The sequence below is a fragment of the Abramis brama genome (assembly GCF_963993115.1).
Source record: "Abramis brama genome assembly, chromosome: 18".
In the NCBI taxonomy this organism is placed as follows: Eukaryota; Metazoa; Chordata; class Actinopteri; order Cypriniformes; family Leuciscidae; genus Abramis; species Abramis brama.
Window position 1 is genome coordinate 30,951,700 of NC_139980.1, and position 20,414 is coordinate 30,972,113.

At 37.8% G+C, this 20,414-nt stretch overlaps 1 long non-coding RNA gene across 1 annotated transcript; it reads left to right on the forward strand.

Moving 5' to 3' along the window:
* Nucleotides 1-1,052: 1,052 nt before the first annotated feature.
* On the forward strand, nucleotides 1,053-5,312 carry LOC311068236. The gene is made up of 4 exons (XR_014603353.1): nucleotides 1,053-1,603; nucleotides 1,705-1,774; nucleotides 2,124-2,255; nucleotides 4,627-5,312. It is a non-coding gene; the product is annotated as an uncharacterized lncRNA (long non-coding RNA).
* The last annotated feature ends 15,102 nt before the right edge of the window (nucleotides 5,313-20,414 follow it).

Sequence of the window (20,414 nt, forward strand, 5' to 3'; positions counted from 1 at the left end):
AAAAAGATATAACAGACAATAATTTATAAGTAATAATATGTAATATGTATGTGCATTGGCTTCAGTATTGTCTAATATAGTATGTTTTGTTTTCTCAGATTTGATTTAAACAATGGACAATATTATCAGCTTATGTAACAAGTTCTTAAATGTATTAAAGTTTAATATATTAAAGTTTAATATATTTAATAATTGGAAAAAAAATGATGAGGAAAAATTAGTTGACTGTTTCAAAAAGTTAAACTCTACATCTGATCCATTAGTTGTTGAAAATGGTAAGATTATGCCTTGTAACAGATATATAGCAAAGCAAAGTGTCTGTCTAATTTTTGTTTGTTCAGCGGATATTGACAAAGGTTATAAAAGCAGAGGATTAGGGTTTTATTATGGCTCTGGCAATGTAGTGACTGCTAAACATGTTTTAGAAAGTGACTATTGTCACGAAAATGATAACATATACATTTTGTTTCCATCTTTTGAAAAAACATTATTAATATATAAAGCCCAGAACCATCACAAATTGTTGAACTACGATATTGCTTTTATTGAATTGCAAGGATGTTTAGATCCATTACAAAACATAAAAGTAGAAATAGGCAAGTTATGTGAAAATGATCTACATTTTGATATAATAGAGTCAGGACGTTTTGTAACAAAGTTTTGTACAACTGAAATACCTTATACTAATATGAGAAATCAAATGTCACCTGAAGAATTTATTATTTCTAAAGCAGGCAAAAAAGGGGATAGTGGGACTCCTATTTTTTCAAGCTCTGGTACATGTGTTGGAATATATATTGGTGTTTTCGAATCAATTGGCTTATTAAAGCCTTTAAAATATGGTAGAGTTTTGAAATTGGACAATATATTAAACATCTCATGACTTACTGTTACCTTCTATCTCTTATAACCTTCCTCATTAATCAAGAACAAATAAATCAGAAAATCAATAAATGAGTAAACAATGAGTAAAATCTGGTGTGGTGGACATGGGTTATTATTATTATTATATATTATATTATATATACACATTATATATTATATATACACATACTTCAAATAAAATAGATATATATAGTAAACTGATTTTAAGTTACTAACTAATTGTCAAGGCAAAATTTATCATTTTCTTTTAGTTTAACTTTAAGTATGCTACTTATAACTAAAGTTACTAAAATTAATGAATAAAACTATAAAAGATATATATAAAAAAATGACAAATTCGGAAAAAAGATTCAAATTCAAAATATTAACAAAAACTAATATAAAATGAATGATACTAAAATTAATTCATTATTAATTAATTAATTACACTGTAAAAAATTTCTAACCCTCCCAAATCAAAAATTTCAAGTGACCGATAACATCTAAATTTTTCAATTGGTCCAAGTGATATTCTGTAAATTTCAATTAGCCCATTAGCCCATTTTATTTTATAATTTACAGAATTTCACTTGGGCCAATTGAAAAATTTAGATGTTATCTGTCATTTTACTCCTCATTATTTCTTAATTGGCATGGTTACAGTTGATATAGCAATAGTATTGTCCATTGTTTGGCAACTAACCGAAGAGAGATCTCATCTTGCCCTCAACAAAACCTTGTAAGTCGTTTGTCAAAACAACTTGTGCATATGTTTGTAGAATAATTTACACAAAAATAGGTTAAATTATCAGAATGTCACATTCCTAATGTACTTTACAGGTGACGTATGTTGGTCTGGAGCGAGTGGAATCTACATAAAGGTGGTGCAGGGATAATCTTGAAAGCTTTGGTAAGAGGAAAAAAGTTATTTAAATTATTACTGATTGTTTGAGGCAGAAATTTTCAATTTAATGTAAGTTTAAATTGAAATGACTTAAACATCCAAGTTGATTGTACTTAATTTAAGGCAGCAACCTTTTTTTTTTACATTGTGTAACCAAATTTTTTTTTAACTGTTGTTGTTAATTTAGTGTGAATTTGGTGTGAAAATCCAAATGAATACTTATTGTTGAGAACTTTAGAATCTTTGCAAAGATGTATTTCTCTTTTCATTTATATTGACAGAAATTTGTAAATAAATGTAAAGATCTGTTTCAAGATATCTTTCTCCCTCTCTCTTTCATGCTGAAAACATCTAGAATGACCTTCAGACTGCATACGTCACTTCTGGGTCAAGTTATGATCAGATGATCTCTCTTCGCCAAATTACAATCCCCTACCAATACAATGCAAGCTGCCAGGAGAGAGATTGTGTCTTGCCCAACACAACAGTAAGTCTTTCAATCAAATACTGCAGAATTAAAATAAATAAATGAAATTAAATGTTAATTTACTTATTGCATGAAAGCATGCATGAAAGCTTGTTCAATAAAAAAAGAAAAAAAAAGATTTAAATTGCATATAGTAATTCAATGTTTTTTGTTGAGTCAGTGTGTTGGCATACAGTCATCATAAACTTTGCAAAGATAAATGATATAAAATATTTTTTTATTTCATATTAACAAAAACATACCAAAGCTCAACAAGGAAGAGCTTGCACACATAGTAAAAAAAAAAAAAAAAAAAAAACCTTTCTTTTGAGGCCAAATGCAAAACCTTTTTTAATTGACATGGTCATAAGTGTCGTAACAGACAAAAGCACACCTGATTCCATTTATATACATTTTTTTTACCGTATTTCATCCAAGAAAGTAAGCTCCTCTCTTTGTTGATGTTTTTAAGCTTACGTACCAAAGTAATTTTTTATCTATGAATTCAGTATTTGGTGTGGACGTTTTACAGCTTTTTGGCTGTTTCTGAATATTTACAGAAACAAAATGGTAAATAACTACGATCTCAAGATATTCTCTCTCTCTCTCTCTCTCTCTCTCTCTCTCTCTCTCTCTCTCTCTCTCTCTCTCTCTCTCTCTCTCTCTCTCTCTCTCTCTCTCTCTCTCTCTCTCTCTTCTCTCTCTCTCTCTCTCTCTCTCCTCTCTCTCTCTCTCTCTCTCTCTCTCTCTCTCTCTCTCTCTCTCTCTCTCTCTCTCTCTCTCACTCTCTCTCTCTCTCCTCTCTCTCTCTCTCTCTCTCTCTCTCTCTCTCTCTCTCTCTCTCTCTCTCTCTCTCTCTCTCTCTCTCTCTCCTCTCTCTCTCTCTCTCTCTCTCTCTCTCTCTCTCTCTCTCTCTCTCTCTCTCTCTCTCTCTCTCTCTCTCTCTCTCTCTCTCTCTCTCTCTCGGAAAATGACACTGCCAACACCACACTTCATCTCTCAGTGTCATGTTGAAAAAATACAACCACCTACAACCATCACATTTGGGTCAAGCCACAACCTTATAATCTCTCCTTGAATAATATGAAAAAAAATATATAAATGTTTTTGTTTTCCATTGAATAAATAAATGGTGAGCATTGGGATGTGTTGTGTTGATTTTTCACTACTGAGTAGCTTATAACGGGGCTAAAGGCACACCTTAGGAAACAGTGTGCTTTTCACTTCTCCCAAAGTGAATGATTACAGAAAGAATATATATGTTTTTATTGAACATTGATGGAGCAACAGACTTTGTGTGAAAATAAATCATAAACGTGGTTTGTTTTGTTTAAAAATCGTATAAATGTATGAGGTGGCGAGGCGGGCCTTTTACCTCACACACAGGGTGAAACCAGCATGGGGCAAAAGACACACAGTATTAATAAAAATACTTCAGCTAAAATAATGTTTTTAAAGTTAATACTTGTTCAAAGCAATCACTTTAGCAAAGTTTGTACTATGTTGTGTTTATTTTGATAAATAAAATAATTCATTTTTGTTCAATAAATATACTGTCAGTGTCATTAAAATGTTAATATAAAAAATATATTTTAAAAATACAGAAAATTATTATAAAGTAAAGATTCTGAAAGCATTGAAGGAGATCCCATAATATTTAATATAGATTTACAGTAGTAACTATATATTATATTTTATTATATGATATATATATATATATATATATATATATATATATATATATATATATATATATATATATATATATATATATATATATATATATATATTATTTTAAATTATTTTTTTATATATGATTGTTTCATTATAAATATGGGTATTATCTCTAAGGTGGACACCCAACTTAAAGGGATGGTTCGGAATAAAATCAACCTAGGGTCCTTTGCACCATGACCTCGAGCCAAACACCCCCCAGAAGCCTTTTTTAACGAACATTATTAAAGTTAGAGCTTATTTTTAAATATCAGCCAGATGGCTTAGTGCAGGCGCTAACGAATCCTAGGATGTATCTCGTAAATTACCCCACTAATAATGCCCAGAATGGTACCAAACTTATACAGTAGTACAAATAGGTCTGTACTCATAAAATGAGGCATTGGAAAGTTTGTAAGTACATCAGGAGTTTATTTAAATAACTCTTGCCTGATGACTTATGCTATCGCTAACCCGGACGTCGAGGTCACTTAAGTGATTTGGGAAAAGCATGTAAAGCGATGCATAATGTAGTGTAACAACACCCAGTTCCACTAATGCACTAATATTTTGTTGGTAGTACCAGATTGTAACAATTATTAGTTAACACTAAGTTGTCAACACTTCGGAAAAAAAATTATAAATTGACTACCTTTTCCCTTACACTTTTCCCTTACAGTTTTGCAAAGGACTTTTACGGGCTTCTCCCATCATCCACTCCTCCATGGCTTCTCCCACCATCCACTCCTCCATATTTCCTTGGTTACTTGTTTCCATTTTCATTTTTTGCTATGAAAAATGGTTGCTATAGTTCATTTGTTGCTAATTGATGTATTAGTTCTCACCTGTATGTAATTGAGTTCATTTAAGCCCTTCAGTTTCTTCAGTTCATTGTCTGGTATTGTTGCTTTCTACACACTTTAGCAATCCGTCCACACTGAGACGGCGTTTTTAGCAAAGAAAACAAAGCTTTTTGAAAACGCTCTCTAAAGCAGATACACGCTGTTTTCACATTGAAGTGTGGCCTGTCAAAACGGAGGTATTTGAAAACGATGATGTAAGTTTAGTCATGTGACGCATATTGAACCCATAGATAGTCATGTGTATACCAGTATTGTGCCTGTTATGTGCTATTCGCTTTCACACAGTTGCTAAAATATGTTACCTTGCACACTCTTCGTATCACAGTCCTGCAAAGATGACAGAAAGTTCACTTGCATTTGCTGTCCTGTGGCAAAACATGAGAGCAGTTGTGTTTTAGACCAAACATATAATGGTCAGTGAGTGCGACCTGGAAGCATCAGTGAATGGTGAGATATTTTGCTAAATAAAATGATCCAGCCAGAAGAATTGCATGATAACTTGATCACCTATGTCTTGTTCTGTCTGTATCATCTCAGTGAGCTTTTATGAGGGTTTACGCATGAACTGTAAGGTGAATTTAGCAACTTTTCAGTGTGGATGAGAAACTTTTGGAAAGCTCTTGAAAACGCTAGTGTGGACAGAGAGCGTTTTGAAACGATCTCCGTTCACCAGTTCAGTCACCTCAGCACAGTACGATTCCCAGAATCCCTTCTGGCTCACACCTGCTCACACGCCACAATCACCACACCTGTCTGTGATAACCCTCATCAGCACCTTCTATTTAAGCTCACCAGTCAATTCACCATTTGTCTGGTCAGGGTGTTCAATACTGAACACTTACCTGACTATGTACCGGTCTCGAACTGTCGAGTCTTCTGTGAAAGGAAACTTACCTGTGTGATCCTGTCTCGAACTGTCCATTCTTCAGTCTTTATCCATCATCTGTCTTCTGGTTTTCCTCTCATTTATCATCACCGGCTGCAACAGATAAGAACTGTCACTTTCCTACAATCCAGTTACTCATCTGCTCAAATTTACCTGTGTTTGCAACCTTCTTTTCTGTGATACAAAATTTCACGATGTATAGGAAAACTAACACTTGGTGAAAAACAAACACTTGTATTTTAAAATGAAAAAGGACATTAAATTACCACTATAACCAGTAGATGGCCATTCCATTTTGGACAGGGCCAAGGTTGCAACAGCACTATTTGCACTTGATTTATTTGCACAGTTCAATACTAGATTTATTTGATACAGATAATAGCTATTATACCAAAGTTTGAGACGCATAATAACAAACAACTTGCTATACAGATATATTTAAACAGTTTTTTGTTGTTGTTGTTGTTGTAAAAACTGTAAGGCGGATACCAGAATGTCTGGACTGAGAAAAAACTACTCAGAGGAAACCAAGGACTTGTCCTGAGAGAATTACCATTTGAACACTCTCTTGACTTGCATAAGTAACAACGCCATCCGAGACGCACCACACCAGTTCATGAATCACCCTTACATTCTCCACATCACCCATCTCTTCTCTCCTCATGCTGGGATAACCTGAAATTCACCCAAAAATCTGTATGGTTTAATGTGAACAATTATCATACAACTCTATACGTGTTTGGTATCATTTGAAATGTCAAATGTCTGTCATTCCCACAGAAGTAAAATCAAGCAGTCAGTTCTGGCAGGTCAGGTTAGTCAAGCTCGCATCAGCTGACTCTCAGCTGATCCCCGTCTACCTATAGGAATACGACGCCTATCACTGTGTGTGTGTGTGTGTGTGTATATAAGCTCGTTCAGTATTATCAGCAGCTATCGCATTTCTCAGGAGCGAATTACCCTCCTCCATCCCCAGCTCAGTCAGGATTTGGCATTCTGATTCCCCCTGAATCAGACTAAATTCTCAATTATGTTGTACATTAAAATCTTTATTAATTAATGATATCTGCAATACATTCATGTTTGTTGTGTTATGTTATGCAACCAAGAACTCTCCTCTCCTGTTCCAGCACTCCAAAAAAAATTTAAAAAAAATCACACAGATTTTTAGAAACACTCAAGTGACTTTATTTGGATTAGTCCAAAGTACAAAAAAGGGGAAGCATAAAAGAAGCTTCAGGATGGGACAAGGCCCAAACAATAAACATAAAGTTCTGACTTTATGGGGAACACTTTAACCTTTCAAAATAAGACAAAATGAATAACAAACTTCTTACCTTACTCCCTCTCTAGCCAAACACAGGAGAAAAACATGGGACAAAATGGACAAAAATGGCCTCTCTAAACTGGGTTTTCCTCTCCAGCTTTATCCCCAAGCTTTCCCAGCCAGTGACAGCTGGTCTCCATTTGCACCCAGGAGAGAGAAAAGGAGATAGAGCACAAAAAACAAAACAAAAAACCACCAAAACATTGCACACATAATAATAATTACGCTCTGCGATGTAACACAGAACCAAAAGGTAATGAGGGTTTTAAGAGTTTGGAGAGATATTTTGCTTTCTTTGGAAGGCGGATCATCCGCTAATTGGTCTTTCATGGAAATTACCTTCTGTCCCCAAAATGTGTAAACTACCCATATTTGGCCTTGATTATTGCAAATTCCCATTTGTTAAACTCATGTTTCCATTTGAAATGAGATTTCTGTCTTGGCCTGAGTATTTAAAGAAATGCTTCAAGAGGCTCAGGGCGATTTGTAACCAGATCAGCCCATAATGATGAATGTCTTTTAGACACTAAGCATTATGTATACTATTTTCAGGTATGCATATTTTACTCTTTACTTCAGAGCATTTGATGTTATGTATCGATTGTCTTTGAATTGATTCTGTAATTGGCATGATACATTTACATGATTAATAATAAATTGTTACATTTGATTTTATTCTGACTTATTCTGAAATTGATTCTAGAAGATTACGCTCAGGTTAGTAATGGACTAAAATACAGCTTAGGTGGAGCAGAGGTGCACACCAACTGAAGTTTTAGAGATCTGACTTAGACAGAGATCTACATATACTTAGACAGTAGAGACTAAAAATGGGTTTGTTAGACCAATCTAAATAGGGTGAGCCTCAACTTCTGATTATTGTATAGTATTATTCCAACTAAGTGTATTTTGGAAAACCATGACATGATTATACAAAGTTACCATTAGAAGAAGTTAAGTTGGTCAGCTTCGTTCTATGGTAATGGTCATGAACTCTGGTTAGATATAGTCTTACCTTAATTATGTGTGTTAAGATCTATGGGGACTAAATAATATATTCTAGAATGAGCAAGTAGAGTACGACCGTCTAGAGACTGTTAGTCAATCGCCACTGTCCAATGACCAAGACCGGCGAGCTTGTGGTTAAGAGATCGTATACCCGGCGAGACTCAAAGTGTTATAGGAATTCGGATGAACAAGTGTAATTTACTTGTAATTTAAAAGTGTAATTTAACAAGAGTAAATTGAATAATCAAACATTCACCTAAATTTAATGATATTCAGACATAATTTAAAACCTTTTTCATTTTTGGAGTAAGATGAAATGAAGAGGTAATAAAATTACTTTGCCACGCTGAAAAGACAGTAACATGCAGCTTATCAGAAACTGTCGTTGGACCGATTGGGCAGGCCCTACAATAACAAAACAAAAAATGTTCCATGTCTGGATTTCCCTCTTCCTGAGGTGGCATTTTATTGCTTGCAAAAGTGAGATGACTGTGATGCGCACAGGAAGGAGCAGGAATATTTGCAAGGAGTGCCTCTCTCACTATTAACAGTAATAACAGAAAGAATGTTGTTGTGCAATCACTGCCCGAGTGCTATGTGAAAAATGATTTCTTGTAAATCACTCTTAAGGAAAGAAGCTTGTGAAATAATTTCATATGAAATGCTTCAGGACTGTCAGTCAATTAGCCTATAGCACATAATTACCATACATGAATAACTCAAGCAGATGTTCCAGAGGTTTATATCTTAATTTGATCCTTTTAAGCATAAATATTTGATTCATGTGAATCTGGTATGTCACACGGTAATACATGGTAACCCTCAATAATGGTTTGAAAAGGACATGTTAACTATGGCAACATTTAAATTAATTACTTGATAATACATTTAGGCCTGCTTCACAGACAGGGCTTAGATTAAACCAGGATTAGGCCTTTTTTCTATTAGGGCATTTAAGTAGCTTTTATAAATGTGCCTTAGAAAAAACAGTACTGGTGTGGTTTTTAAAGACAAAACAATGGCACTGACATATTTTAAGATATATCAGTGCAAGTTGCTTTCAGTAACAACAGCTCAAAGATGCATTTTACTCTGAGACTATCTTATGAAATTAACTAGCCTATTAAAGGAGTGGTATAATGCCCTTTTGACAAGATGTTAAATAAGTCTTTGATGTCCCCAGAGTGTGTATGTAAAGTTTTAGCTCAAAATACCCTACAGATATTTTTATATAGAATGTTAAAATTGTCACTTTTTGAGGGTGAGCAAAAGCGCATCGTTTTATGTCTGTTCCTTTAAATGCAAATGAGCTGCTGCTCCCGGCACAGAGGGCGGGGCTCCAAGAGCTTGTGTCCTTTTACCTCACACGGACATGCACTGAAAATTTCAAAAACTTTTAGCCTTTTATGTTCAAACCGGAGTCAGACGAAGCAGCTGCGTCTCGTGCTTCTGCTTTCTTAATGCCAGATCAAGCTCTTTTAACTTAAGCGCCACTTGAGAATGAAGAGGTAATAAAATTACTTTGCCACGCTGAAAAGACAGTAACATGCAGCTTATCAGAAACTGTCGTTGGACCGATTGGGCAGGCCCTACAATAACAAAACAAAAATGTTCCATGTCTGGATTTCCCTCTTCCTGAGGTGGCATTTTATTGCTTGCAAAAGTGAGATGACTGTGATGCGCACAGGAAGGAGCAGGAATATTTGCAAGGAGTGTCTCTTTCACTATTTACAGTAATTACAGAAAGAATGTTGTTGTGCAATCATTGCCCGAGTGCTATGTGAAAAATGATTTCTTGTAAATCACTCTTAAGGAAAGAAGCTTGTGATATAATTTCATATAAAATGCTTCAGAACTGCAACTGTCAAGTATCCTACAGCACATCCTTACCATACATGAATAATTCAAGCAGATGTTCCAGAGGTTTATATCTTAATTTGATCATTTTAAGCATACATATTTGATTCTTGTGAATCTGGTATGTCACACGGTAATACATGGTAACCCTCAATTATGGTTTGAAAAGGACATGTTAATTATGGTAACATTTAAATGAATTACTTGATAATACATTTAGGCCTGCTTCACAGACAGGGCTTAGATTAAACCAGGATTAGGCCTTAGTTCAATTAGGGCATTTAAGTAGCTTTTATAAAAGTGCCTTAGAAAAACATTACTGGTGTGCTTTTTAAAGACAAAACAATGGCACTGACATATTTTAAGATAAATCAGTGCAAGTTGCTTTCAGATAAAACAGCTCAAATATGCATTTTAGTCTGGGACTAGCTAATGAATTAAACTAGCCTATTAAATAAAAACTTTAAAGGGACTGTGTGTATCTTTTTAGGTATTTTATTATCTAAAATCAATATTTTTATTAATAAATATGCCCTCAATGATGTACAAATACCTATGCCAATGATCAGACTAATCCTCGTAAACGAAGAATTTATTATCTTTATATACATGGGACGGGTAGGTCCACGGAGGCTTCCATGTAGTTCCGCCATCTTGAAAAACTATAATAGCAGAGAGGGACAAAAAGTACTAGACCAACGCGTTTCCACAACGCGTTTTCGTTCAGAGCCAGGCGTCACGTGACTGAAGCCAGCAGAAGCGGAGGAGCAGAGCAGTGAGAGGCGCTTGTCACTGCCGCGGCAAGTTTAAAAGGCTGCACTGTACGGTTATTTATACACGTTCATTCATACATATGCTGAGTCACAGAATAAGGAGTCCTCGTCGTCGAAAAAGTCCAAAATAGACCGTAAAAGGAAACGTGACCGGAGATTACAAAAACAAGGGTTAATGTCGGGATAGCTAATGCAGGAGAAAGCTTTTAAAAGAGACCCTGAAGTTGCCTGCTTTCTTCTCGACAGGTAAGTCAATGTTACGGTCTTAATTACAAGCTTTTTTTTCATTGCTTGGTTGTGTACTTTATTATATAGACAGAAGAACATTTATAGTAAAAGTTAAACAGGCTCTTTGATGAATAGCAGCTATTGAGTAAAGTAACATTAGAGAAGTTTTTTATTATATAGACAGAAAAAAAAACTATATAAGTTTTTTATTATTGTAGCACTCTATAGGCTATGTTCTAATAACGTTATCTAGAGTGCTCTGGGTTCGTTACTGTGGTATATATATATTATATTGAAGGGAAAGTGAATGAAAGCTTTTAAAATCACAGAATGTAAGTGTAATAAGAAAACAGGAATAAATACTCAATTTGAAATACTCAATTGTTTCCCTGTTACTTGAAGATTAACTAAAGTTGGGAAACGAACCTCCAAAACCAGTTATCCAACACAGTAAATAACTTTACATCACTCACATTGAAATGGATGGAGTAGGCTATATTCAAAACTTTCACACCACTTTACATTTCTTTTCAGACAGTTATTAATTTTCACTGGGCCCAGACTTTTGAAAAATAAAAATAAAACTGACAAAAATAGTCCCAATAAAGTAAACAAAATAAAAGAGTTGCAGGCCTGAACGATGCTCGTGTGCGGTGGGGCGGAAAAAATACAAATCGCCGCTTCACTCTTACTAGAGCCAACAATAATGTAAAGTAACGTTACTACTCACGGTCGTCATGCTCACATCATCATAGTCCCACGACAAATGGATCAACAAAGAGAGCGACAGGAAGGACAAAGACTGCTGCACCGAGCAAAACGTTCAACACTCGCCGTGCGGTCCCGATCAGGGAATCCAACGAGGCCAGGGGAACTTACAGGCAATCCAGGGTACCTGAAGCGCTACCTGGTGATGAAATCCAACGTGGCCGGAGGAGCTCAGTCTCCGGTTCATCCAAATCACTCGTGAATAACAAGTGCGTCACATTCGCGAGTATGTACTAACTTACATGCACTCATGATGAATAAAGTAGGAGATCAACACTTTAACTTCTGTACGAAATTATATAGACTCACTACTATTAATAAAACAAAAGAACACTCAAATTGTAACTGCGTCACACTCTGTGTCGACGTAGTTATTTTTTCCTTCTATCTCCTCTTCTTCGTCCCCTCTCTCTTCCCGCTCTCTCCTCCCGCCCCCTCTGGCCTATCACATTGCTCTCCAAACCAAACTGACATGTGAAATACCCAATCAGAACCTAGACAAACTTTATACACTGCTAACAATATAAAATCATTTTCAATACACATGAAAAAAACAAAAATACAACATAAATCAAATAAACAAAACAATATAAGATAAGTTTTGAAGAAAATATTATAGATAATTTCAACAGGGCTACACCCTCCCCCTTCTAAAAGGTCTTCATGTCCCCATGAGACTTAACAGGGAACTCAATTGTCTACCCTCTGACAGGTAAGTAATGAAGATATATATCAAGAAGGTATCAATGTATAGGCTAAATTGTGAGACTTAAAGTTCTTATTGATAAGAGATCTGAATCATCATGCCCCTATGTATTATTGTAATTGGTCTGTCTGTTGGTTTTCCAGGTTCATCGTAACTAAGTCGGATGACAGGCTTCACTTTTCTACGTTCTTTTGGTTCAGAGATAGACTCCACCTCCTTATCCAAGACACTAGAAGCAAGGACGTCTCCCCCATCTAGTTCTGTGTCCACCACAGGTTCCAGGACAGGTGATAGAGGATCATCTGTTCCTCCACACTGAATTAACTCTTCTTGTTCATCCTCTTCTTCTGATACATCTGAAACTGGAGGTCTTTCAACATGAACAACCGGGGTATCGCTTGGAGCAGGTAAGGTATTTTCAGACTCAACAGGTTTATCCCATAACCCAGTCCTTTCAAAGGTAAGTTGTGGTAAAGGATAAAGATCTTCCTCTTCAGACTCATCTTGTTCTTCATGGTCACCACTTTGTGCTGAACTTTGATTGTTTAATTCTCTTAATCTTTCGACTCCTCGTGCTCGAGTCATCGGCCTCCGGCTTTTTGGTGATTTGGGAACACTCACTGGCATCCTCACCAGATAACCAATTGGCAGTAAGTGATTACGGTGTAATGTTTTCACAGAGCCCAGGCCCCGTTCAGGCTTTACTCTGTAAACAGGTAGGTGAGGAAGCTTTTCTATCACCAGGTAAGGCAATGGATTCCACCTATCCTGCAACTTGTGTTTTCCAGTGATCCCTAGGTTACGCACCAACACTCGATCACCTTCTTCGAGAGTCTGATTTCGGACTCTAGAATCATAATGTTTTTTTGTTTCTTTGATGATTCTTAGAGGCTTCCTCCATGGCCAGCTGATAAGCACTTTTCAACTCACGTTTCATTTGATCCACGTACTGATGATATTTGACATCATTTTCACCCTCAGTAGATATTTCAAAACACAAGTCAATGGGCAGTTTAGCCTCTCGACCAAACATTAAGTAGTATGGCGAAAAACCAGTGGCATCATTTTTGGTGCAGTTATATGCATGGACCAGCTGGCATACATACTGGCTCCACCTTGACTTTTTGTCTGGATCGAGAGTTCCGAGCATGGACAGTAACGTGCGGTTAAATCTCTCGGGTTGGGCGTCACCTTGAGGGTGGTACGGTGAAGTTCTTGACTTATGGATACCCAACATTCCCAACAACTCTTTAATGACCTGACTCTCAAAATCGCGTCCTTGGTCAGAATGAATGCGATTAGGAAATCCATAATGCACAAAGAACTTTTCAAACAGTACCTTTGCCACTGTTAAAGCCTTTTGGTCTTTAGTTATAAAGGCTTGTGCATATCTGGTGAAATGATCTGTCACTATTAGCACATTTGAGATTCCTCTAGAATCCGGCTCTATAGACAAAAAGTCTATACACACCAAATCAAGCGGGCCTGTACTTGTGATCTGCTGTAAGAGCGCAGCTCTCTGTGGCACAGTCTTACGCGCAACACATCTGCCACAATTCTTGATGTACTGTGTAATCTCAAAGGCCATCCTGGGCCAATAAAATCTGTCCTTTATGAGAGCCATAGTTCTCTCAACTCCAAAATGTCCTAGGTCATCATGCATAGCTTCTAGAACCATAGGCCTGTATTGCTCGGGTAGAATTAACTGACACACCTCTTTTCCAGATCTTTGGATGATTCTATATAGAAGCCCCTTCTTCATCTGGATCTTAGGACTCTCCCGCTGAAATATCATGAGGACAGGATCTTGTGTTGTAAGATCAGACATGGACTTCCTAGCTTCCATATGTTTCATCACGACCCCGATGGCAGGATCACATCTTTGTGCTTTTGTCAAGTCACCTCTACTTAACTGGTCAAGCGTACTAACACCAACTTTTGTTGGAAAAGCAAAAACATCTGGGATGGCTTTAGGAGATGCCCCAAGCTGGTCTACAAATCTGGAGGTGTCATTCATACTAACACAAACCTGCTGACAAAGAGCTTTCACTCCAGAAAGGGGTATCTTCTCCCAGTCATCCTGAGAATCCTGAGCATTCCTTGACAAAAGGTCAGCATCCACATTGCTTTTTCCTGGTTTGTACTCTACATCAAAGTCATAGGTAGTTAACGCAGCCAACCACCTATGGCCTGTGGCGTTAAGTTTGGCAGTTGTCAGCACATATGTGAGAGGATTGTTATCTGTCCTCACTGTAAACTTGGCTCCATAAAGGTAATCATGGAACTTATCCACGACGGCCCATTTCACAGCAAGGAATTCTAGCTGATGTATAGGATAATTACGTTCCGACATACTCAACTTTCGGCTGGCAAAAGCAATGGGACGAAGACCTTCAGGGTATTCTTGATTAAGCACTGCACCCAACCCATCCAGGCTCGCATCCACATGAAGAATGTAAGGTTTGCTTGGGTCAGCGAAAGCTAACACGGGAGCATTGGTGAGGCATTTTATGATTTTCTCAAAGGAATCATCACAGGCTTTGTCCCATCTATCAGCGAACGGTTCCGACTCCTTGAAGTACTGCTGCTTCTCGGAACTACCAGATTTCTTCCTTTTCTGAGTTGGTGGGTAACCCTTAGTTAACTCGGTCAAGGGCCTGACAATGGATGAATAATTGGCAATAAAACGCCGATAATACCCACAGAACCCAAGGAATGATCGTAGTGACTTCAAATCTACAGGTTTCTTCCAGTCAAGAACGGCTTTCACTTTTTCAGGGTCAGTTGCTACACCAGCTGCAGACACGATATGGCCCAGGTATTTCACCTGGGGCTGGCAAAATTGACACTTATCAAGTGAAATTTTTAGGCCACACTCCTCTAGCCTTTTCAGTACCTTCAACAGGCGTTCCTCATGCTCCTCAAGGGTTTTTCCGAACACTATTAAATCATCCAGATAGACCAGTACTTGTAACAGATTCATGTCTCCAACTGCTGCTTCCATCAATCGTTGGAATGTCGCAGGAGCTCCAGTTATTCCCTGAGGCATCCTCTCAAACTGATAGAATCCCAATGGACAAATGAACGCTGTTTTCTCCTTATCTTTGTCTTCCATTGCAATCTGGTAATATCCGCTCCGCAGATCCAGAACAGAAAACCATTTGCTGCCCGTCAAACAATCAAGCACATCATCAATACGTGGCATGGTGTACTGATCGGGCACTGTGCGGGAGTTCAATGTGCGATAGTCAATGCACATGCGTATTCGACCATTCTTCTTTCTTGCAATGACTATGGGGGAAGCGTAAGGACTGCGTGATTCTTTAATTATTCCTGCAGCCAACAGTTCCTGTATATGACGCCGAACATCCTCAATGTCAGCTGGGGCTATACGCCTGGATCTCTCTCGAAATGGCTTTGAATCACTGAGTCTTATTTGGTGTTTCACCCCACTGGCTAGTCCTACATCCCATTCATCTACTGAAAAAACTCCAGTTTTCTGTGACAGTGTGTTGATGAGGCGTGTTTTCCAAACTTCTGGAATTGGAGAGTCTCCAAAGTCAAACAAGCTAGGGTCTAGGGTATTTTCTGTGGAAACTGATTTCTGTGGCACTGTGACAGTGTCTACCACACATACTTGAGCCACTAGAGTCCCAATAGGAATCACAGTTCCCTTCTGAGATTCGTTTTGAAGGGGTACAAGGAAATGATCTTCATTCACAGAAGAAGGAGTCATCACAAGAGAGGGCATTAGGACACCAGCAGGAAGTTGACCATCTTCTGGCATCTCCATAAGAAGAATGTGATGGGCTAAAGGTTGGTGGGGCATGACCTTACACACAGCATAACTAGTACTGCGAGGAGGAATAGTTAATGGTCCGGGACCCTCCCATTTCACTAGTCCCACAACATCAGTAGATACTCTGCTGTTGGATGTCAAAGACTGTTTGGTAGCATTCAACTCATAAGGAAGTATTCTCAGCGAATTGACAGTGCTGCTATTGACCAATTCTTTGCAGTGAGCCAACAGCGTGTTAAGCTTGGAAGTATTTGTGCCAAGAATGACTGAAACCGGATCTGGACTCTTGGGGTCCGGACATACAAGTGCCAAGATTGAAATCTTCTCTTTAGAGAGTGATTTGACATCAGGAAAAGCCAATTCAACAGATATATACCCACTGTAAGGGTAAGTGGAATCACTGAGACCCCATATTGCAAGGTCTGAAAGAGGCATAAGAGGAACATGCGAAAGGTGCTGCTGGTACCAACTTTCAAACACTATGGTGACACGGGAACCACTGTCCAGTAGGGCTTTGCATCGCTGACCTTCAAGCGTGACACTAGCAAGAGGAGATGGGCCCACTAACCCCTCAGGTAAGTGGCTTGGCTTTAGAGACTCTACTTTTCCCTGACGAACAGAAAAGTTCTCTACTGCTGCAGATGCTGATCCTTTTCCACTCTTTCCCCTCCGAAGAGCACGGATCAGCTTTTGAATGACTTTTGCAGTGTTCTCAGAAGAATTGCAATGCGTGGCAATATGGCCATCCTCGCCACATCTGTAACAAAAGAAATCTGAAGTTTCGGGAGGTAACTGTGGTTTCTGGTTAATATTAGGCTTGATTCTGCCATCCCTCCTTGAGAACTCCCTAGACGCAGACACACCTTGTGACACTGTCATTACACTAAGCTGTTCCTGGAGCTGTTTCACTTGTTTCTGCAGAATCTGAACATCCTTCTCCGTTTCAATCTCAACTGGCTTTTGAGAATTTTTCAGTTTTGTTTCAGGCTCAGAATCTCTTTTCTTCAATTTAGAAGTTAACACTTTGATTTCGGCTTTTAGCTCTTGAATTTCAGAAGAATTTGACTTCGTCTCTTTGGTAGCCTGAACCTGTCTCACCGTAGGATTCAGCTTTCGACGTGAGGCTTCATATTCTTCTTCCTCTCTGATCTCATTCAACAACTGCAAAAAGGTAGGAGGCTTCTCTCTTCTCTCCCTTAGCCGTAGATGCACCAGTATCATGTCAGATTGTGTGGAACCTCTAATAAGCTGTTCTAGCCTAACTTGGTCTGTGCGTTGGGGCGATATTCCCTCTCTGTGCAAAACTCTTCTAAGAGATCTCTCCAACCTTTGCAAGAAATCAGACAGCTTTTCACCAGACTGCTGGTGCATAGATCTGAAAGCAAAATACAAGTCCTCCCCTGACTCAGGAGTACCAAAAGCATTCTCCAATGCCTTCAAATAATCAGTAGGGGTTGCATCTGGATCGTTTAGCCTCACTGCTTGAATAATATCTAAAGCGGGTCCCTTTAAGCTTTCAACTATCCTTGTGCGTTTTTCTCTGTTGGAACAGCTACACTCTTCAACCATTAACTGTGCATGAGAAAGCCAATGTTCTAGACTTTCTTCACCTGGAGGAGTGGGAATGCTCCCAGAAAACGTTCTCAAACGTCTGAAAGCATTAGCATCACTGCTGGGTCTCATGGTTTTCTCAAGTAGATCTCCAACTGCTCGGATGATACTATCAGGTGAACTTCCTTGAAGGGGATCCTTGGAGAAAAGAGCCCTGACATCATCCATAGTCTTCCCCTCTTCTTGTAATAACTTGCGAAATTTATCAGAAAACTGCTCTGACTCTCTTGGGGTAAGTAGAATTATCTTCCAGGGAATTTCTCCACTAGCAGGTCGGATCTCAGGTGGGGTATGATCTGGGTTTACTGGCTGCCTACACTCGCACAGCACAATTTTACTTTGCATGTAAGAGTAGTATTTTTCATCCCTTACTCGTACTCTCCCAAAAACTTTTACTGTTTGTGCCAATTCTTCAATGTCTGATACATCTAAATCAGTGGGCACTCCACTTAACACAAAAGCATGGGAGGGGTTAACTCCTAAACCCTCACACCATTCAATGAGTTCACCCATGGTTAAATTTTTGGGAGTATCCATACTGGGTAATATATGTCTCTCACAATAACACACTAGCCTATGTGGTAGAAAAAATGGGGGGGAAAATCCCAGCGGTGCCTCCAATTTATGTAGCACTCTATAGGCTATGTTCTAATAACGTTATCTAGAGTGCTCTGGGTTCGTTACTGTGGTATATATATATTATATTGAAGGGAAAGTGAATGAAAGCTTTTAAAATCACAGAATGTAAGTGTAATAAGAAAACAGGAATAAATACTCAATTTGAAATACTCAATTGTTTCCCTGTTACTTGAAGATTAACTAAAGTTGGGAAACGAACCTCCAAAACCAGTTATCCAACACAGTAAATAACTTTACATCACTCACATTGAAATGGATGGAGTAGGCTATATTCAAAACTTTCACACCACTTTACATTTCTTTTCAGACAGTTATTAATTTTCACTGGGCCCAGACTTTTGAAAAATAAAAATAAAACTGACAAAAATAGTCCCAATAAAGTAAACAAAATAAAAGAGTTGCAGGCCTGAACGATGCTCGTGTGCGGTGGGGCGGAAAAAATACAAATCGCCGCTTCACTCTTACTAGAGCCAACAATAATGTAAAGTAACGTTACTACTCACGGTCGTCATGCTCACATCATCATAGTCCCACGACAAATGGATCAACAAAGAGAGCGACAGGAAGGACAAAGACTGCTGCACCGAGCAAAACGTTCAACACTCGCCGTGCGGTCCCGATCAGGGAATCCAACGAGGCCAGGGGAACTTACAGGCAATCCAGGGTACCTGAAGCACTACCTGGTGATGAAATCCAACGTGGCCGGAGGAGCTCAGTCTCCGGTTCATCCAAATCACTCGTGAATAACAAGTGCGTCACATTCGCGAGTATGTACTAACTTACATGCACTCATGATGAATAAAGTAGGAGATCAACACTTTAACTTCTGTACGAAATTATATAGACTCACTACTATTAATAAAACAAAAGAACACTCAAATTGTAACTGCGTCACACTCTGTGTCGACGTAGTTATTTTTTCCTTCTATCTCCTCTTCTTCGTCCCCTCTCTCTTCCCGCTCTCTCCTCCCGCCCCCTCTGGCCTATCACATTGCTCTCCAAACCAAACTGACATGTGAAATACCCAATCAGAACCTAGACAAACTTTATACACTGCTAACAATATAAAATCATTTTCAATACACATGAAAAAAACAAAAATACAACATAAATCAAATAAACAAAACAATATAAGATAAGTTTTGAAGAAAATATTATAGATAATTTCAACAGGGCTACATTATATAGAGAAGTACTTTATTATATAGACAGAAGAACATTTATAGTAAAAGTTAAACAGGCTCTTTGATGAATAGCAGCTATTGAGTAAAGTAACATTAGAGAAGGCTCTGATGATGATGATGATATCTAACAATGCACGCACTTCAAAAAATATAACGAGTAAAGAAGGCTTTATTACTACTAATTACCTTAGTTAATGTTTTTCACAGTCAGTAATTCATACTGTAGCATTCTTTTTTCGTTGTTTCAAGTTTCAGTTTGTTTTAAATAACAAACCTGTTCACCCGAAGAAAAACTCGAAGTGCTATTATAAGACATCCTGTCATAGCTTTTTGGTACATAACGGCTACCGTAGATGCAACGCGCATTTGAAAAAGTGAGGCGCTGGAGAGCATTATTCGTTTGAATGCAAAATACAATTTCACCACTAGATGGGAGAAATTCCTACTTACAGTCCCTTTAAGCACTACGAAGTTGTCCACATCTGTCGCCATGGTTACTATGGCTACATGGTTACAAGGGGAAACCAGGGATAAGGATTTTTGTTACGTAAGGGTAGTCTGTCCAATCATACTTTAGTTTTTGTATCCGAATCAAAATAGCACACTTCACTTTTTCGATATTTCAGTCTTGTCCTGTTTAATTTTAAGACAATACTGTTTAATATTTGGGATGGTTAGACTGGAGAGGAAAATGCATGCCATATCAAATAATTTCTTACAATAGCATTAACATGTTTGCAATTAATAAACCAAGTTACAATTATTTATTCATGGATGGACTAGCATTAAAAGATGTATAAAAGTCAATATGATAATAT